Source organism: Octopus bimaculoides, chromosome 23 (genome assembly GCF_046866305.1).
Source record: "Octopus bimaculoides isolate indiv1 chromosome 23, ASM4686630v1, whole genome shotgun sequence".
NCBI lineage: Eukaryota > Metazoa > Mollusca > Cephalopoda > Octopoda > Octopodidae > Octopus > Octopus bimaculoides.
In genome coordinates, this window is record NC_142950.1 from 15,954,762 (window position 1) to 15,959,761 (window position 5,000).

The following is a 5,000-nucleotide window of genomic DNA, read 5'->3' on the forward strand; positions in this document are numbered from 1 at the left end:
GAATCCTTTTACTTTATCATGAACAACGTGTTATATGTGTGTGTGTGTTCGTATGTATGTGAATGTGTACGTATATACGTATGTATGTGTATATGTATGTACGTATGTATGTGTGTGTGTATAATGCGGTGCAAATGTATATATGTGGGTGTTGGCCTCTGTATCTCTATCAACGCTAACACCGCTCATCAACCGTTGCAAATGTTATCATGTATTGCCTCGAATGGACGAACACTTTCTGAGTGAAATTGAAGGGAGAAAAACTGTAAAGAACCCTATCGGATGAATTGAATTTGTATCTCAAAAGGTACAGCTTTGTCAAACAAAGATTGTCTGACTGATTCCGTACGAGAATTACATTATGGTTACGCATGTCTGTGCAGTAATCAACCGTTTTCACATTGATTACGGAGCAGGAAATTCTGTGGATCGAACGACAGTATTTTTCCTCGTCCAACGATGGATACTTAACATGGATTCATATAGCGCATGTGTACAAATATCCTCGGAATTGTAACCCCTTCCCACCGCGTAACAGAGGTGTAACACAAGGAGGGGATTACGAAGAGGGGCTATACCGTCAGTGGTGAAGATATTTTGTCTAAGTATCACCTTGGGCTACTAGCTAGGTGAGCAGGTTATATCAGAATCCCGAAAATGTAGTTAACGGGCCTCTAGTACCTTGAAGGCACGTGGATTAGTGGCTAGGACATTCGGATTACGATTGTAACTTTGTGAATTCAATTCGCAGCGACGCCTTGTGTCCTTGATCAATACACTTTACGTTCACGTTGCTCCAATCCACTCAGCTGGCAAAAATGAAATGAGTTGAGTAGTACCTGCATTTCAAAGGGCCAGATTTGTCACATTCAGTGTTACACTAAATCTGCCTGAGAACTAGATTACGAGTACACGTGTCTGTAGAGTGCTCACCCACTTGCGCGTCAGTTTCACGAGTAAGCTCTTCTGTCGATCGGGTCAGCTGGAACCCTCGTCGTCGTAACCGACGGAGTGCCAGTTCTTGTTGTTGGTACCTTGCTACTTTTCAAGCAGATGAGATATCTTCTATTCAAATGGCAGACGAGACGACTTTCCCCTCGTCGACTGAACCTTGCAGCGTGAACAAGCACAGAGACGAAATCATACAAACTGGAATTTATGGCAATCAACTGCAAATCCCTTTTTGACCTCAACTGTCAGGGAATCATCCTCGCCATTGAAACGAACCCCATCACGGTAAAGTATCTGCATCTGGAGACTGCACACCTCCCGCATCAAACAATCTCTGTGCAAGATTTGTCTCCTTTCTTTCTTCTTTTCACTTAAAGTCTTATGGCGATGGGCTGTAACCTACAGGACAGGTACGTATGTACGTACGTACGTACGTATGTATGTATGTATGTATGCATGCATGCATGCATGTATGTATGTATGTATGTATGTATGTATGTATGTATGTATGTGTCTATCTATGTATGTTTTCTGCTTAGCTTATCCTTGTATTTGCTATGTAAGTGTTTTTCTTTTGTCGTTTTGTCGATGTATACTGTAGTTTCAGTCGAACAGCTATCATCGACTTGGAAAGGAATATGAGGGTGGGGATGGAAGTGCTGCCTTCCAATGAATATGTGAAAAGGCGGATAACTGTAGTAGTAAAATGGTTTAAGTGAATGGCTCTGTTGTAAGTATGCACCTACAGATTGGAGAACAGGAGAGAGGGATCGTACCTTTGATAGCCAGATTAAAGGTTTTGAAGTTTCTTCTTTTTTTTAAACTTTTTTCTTCATATCTTCATAGTTATCAGGTATTATGATCTCTTTCTTGTAATTTTCGTCTACCTTGAAGGCAGAAAACAGCTTTTTTTGTTTTGCTGATGCTTTGTGGCTATTTGTACCAGTTTCCCTTGGTTCTAATTCAGATATTTCTGTAATCCTATGGTGGTCATTTTATAGTAGTTTTCTAGTAGTATAAATCCTCTACTATCTTCAATTCGTTGTATATATAACCTTTCTATGTCAGATTTTGTGTGTTGCATCCTAAATTCTGTAATTTCCTTGTGTTCCTGTCTAGTTTGGTTAGTTCATTTAGAGTCCAATTAAGAATATTGGAACTGTAACTTATAACTGGGACGACTAGAGTGTTCATATCTATTATCATGTTTTGGGCATTGAGTCATGTTTTAAGTATAAATCTAACTCGTCTATAGTATTCGTCAATAGTATTTTTTTGTGTGTGTTGGATTGTATCCAGTTCATTGATTCCTTAGTATTTGTATTGTGGATTTGCTCGAATTCTCTTATTTCATTTGCTTTATCTAGTGTCATGTTGTTACTCTTAATTAGTTTTCCTCTTTTCAAGGTTGCTTTGGCACATTTTTCTAAGCTTAAATTCATGTTTATTTCTTGGTAGACCCATGCACTGTTTAGTAATGCCTCTAGCTGTTTCTCATTTGCAGCATACAGTTTTTGATCATCCATATACAAGTGATGGTTGATTTTTTTTAGCTCTTGTATCCACATCCAGTTGTGCTTAGCATGTCAGATAAAGGAATAAGTCTCAAGCAAAAATGGAATGGAGAGAGTGGGTCTTCCTAGAATATTCCTTTACTAAAGAGGATGGCTTTAGTTTTTATGAGTCCCTCTTTTGTCTGGAGTTGTAGCACTGGTTGCCATTTATTCAAGGAATGTTTTCTATATTTTATGATTATTGGCGCTACCTCGTTCATGGCTAGTGTTTCCAGAATCCACGTGCCGGAAATACTATCAAAAGCCTATCGATAATCGATCCAAGCCATGCTTACACCTTTCTTTTTCTTTCGGCTATCTTCAGTTATGGCTTTATTGATCAATAACTGATATTTCGAGCCATATGAGCATTTGCAGCATTCTTCCTGCTCTTCTGGAAACAAGTTGTTTTCTTCTAGATGTCTGCCAATTCTTTGTGATATCATTGGAGTTAAGGCTTTGCAAGTTGTATGGAAACATTTTATGGGTCTGTAGTTTTGTGGGTTTGTCGTCTTAATGGATTTCAGAATAAGGATGGTTTTCCCGTCTGTAAGCCATCGTTTTGGATTGGAGTTGAACTGCTTGTTTTGTTCAAAGAACCATTGGCGATTCTTATGCAGCCGATTCTTTGTGCTTTAGCAAGAATATCTTGCTTTACCTGTTCTTCTACCTCAGGTATGCCTTTTTTTTACTTTTGCATTTTTGTAGTGTTTTCCTGCCTTCTTGTTGTTTAGTAGCGTTGTTTGCTTTCTAATTTTTTTAAGGACTGACAGATCCTTTCTTTTCTTCTCTTATTTTCCTGGACATTATTTATCCAATGTATATGTTTAGATTCTCATACTTCTATTTGGACGGATTTGAGAGAGCATCCAGTTTATTTTGTAGACACAGACGTTACTTCATAAATTATTTCATTTAGTGTGGTCTTATTGTCATTTATTTCTGTTGCAATAAGGCTTGTAAGGCCAGGTTTATGATATTTATTATTGTGGCTGTCTTAAATTTCTTTTGTCTCTGCATTGAGTTCGAAGCTTCTCAGCCATTGCTGTGATATTACATTGGATATTTTTTTCTGTTTAACTTATCTATTATTATTATTATTATTATTATTATTATTATCATCTGCATCATCATCATCGTCATCATCATCATCATCATTATCATCATCATCATCATCACCATCATCATTATTATTATTATTGAGTGAGAGAGCAGTACATGCCATCAAAGTGACACTGGGGTAAAATATACGATGCTCAGTATATCCATCATGCCTACCCGTCTGATAAGGATACATCGTGCACATGCATCACAACCGTATATGTGCGCAACATGGTGATCTCATATCAAGATAAACAGCGCATGACCTCGCAGGTGGGGCCCAGTTAGAATTTTCTTCACGTCGAATAGCCCATCCCACTGAAAAGGTCCCTGAATAAGGTTTGTTTAAGGAAGTTGAGCAAAACATCCATGTTTCCAAAGGTGAATTATTCAAACCCCAAAGAATTCCTCTCGACACATGGCTATGATGCTCCCCCACTACTCCGGTTCATGATCAGAGATGCACATATCGTCAGCCACCAAGGGACATGCTCAACTGGTTAAGGTCAAACAACTGATAAGCAAATCTGTGGTATTTAGCAGAATATTTGCTGAAGCCCATTTTTTATACCAAGACAAAACAATGTACATGATAACACTTCCAATCAGTTAAGATCAGAAGCCATGAGAGCCATTGCCTGGTACTGCATCAGGGCATTTATTATTATTATTATTATTATTATTATTATTATTATTATTATTATTATTATTATTATTATTATTATTATTATTTTTATTGTTGTTATTATCATCAGTTAGTGGTCTTATTTTTATCACGTGCTTTCACAACACCAACGAGCGCAGCTCTGTGTGCCTGGAGCATGTGCAGTGGTTTGTGGAGGTTAAAGTGCTTTACGAAGGATGTGCGCGATACCTAGCACAGCGGCACCTGTTCAGTGGCCAAAGTAAACGGTCACCTATAGAAGCCGTTTGGAATCGCGCGCTCGGTCCGTTAGGGCTGCCCGCTCTCAACTCTTTTGTACCTATTGGCACGCGAGCTACTGCTGTGGAAGTTAGAACACCTCTCTTTCAAACTGGAACGAGTAAGCGAAGTACCAGCGTACGCGGACGACGTCACCATCATGGTGTCGGACGCCTCCGAAGTAGAGACGGTCGGCACCATCCTTAAGGAACATGAGTCGGTTGCAGGGGCGAAAATCAACGCCGTCAAATCGGTGAGTTTGCAGTTGGGGACTGGTTTGGTCTGACCTCTAGGTTGATCAGGACTGGGACGAGGCGGCGAACAGGGTAGCCAGTAATACCCAGAAATGGACTGAGATAAAGCTGTCCCTGAAAAGTCGGGAAGAGATGGTGAATGCGTGCATTGCCTCCAGTATCATTTATCGTCGGACCATCGTGGCTTGTCCCGGTTACTGTTTGACCGGGTATTTAAAT